This window comes from Calidris pugnax, unplaced genomic scaffold, assembly GCF_001431845.1.
Source record: "Calidris pugnax isolate Ruff unplaced genomic scaffold, ASM143184v1 scaffold357, whole genome shotgun sequence".
Lineage (NCBI taxonomy): Eukaryota > Metazoa > Chordata > Aves > Charadriiformes > Scolopacidae > Calidris > Calidris pugnax.
This window is the reverse complement of record NW_015091719.1, coordinates 558,086-558,314: the sequence shown is the minus strand read 5'-3', so window position 1 is coordinate 558,314 and position 229 is coordinate 558,086.

Here is a 229-nt window from a genome sequence, read left to right as displayed (position 1 = left end):
TTTTTTTTTTTTTTCGTTTCTTTGTCAGTTTTTATTCACAAGACGTAGTTCGCTTTCAATTTCATAACTTAGAAGGAAAGAAGCTACATTGAAATAAATTAAACACAATAGAGAAGATCGTGCTTTTCCCCCCGCACCCCCACCCCACCACCACCATCACCCCCTCTTTTTTTTTTCTCTCTCTCTTTTTTAAACATGGCTTGGGAGAACAGGCAAACCAAATCGACAG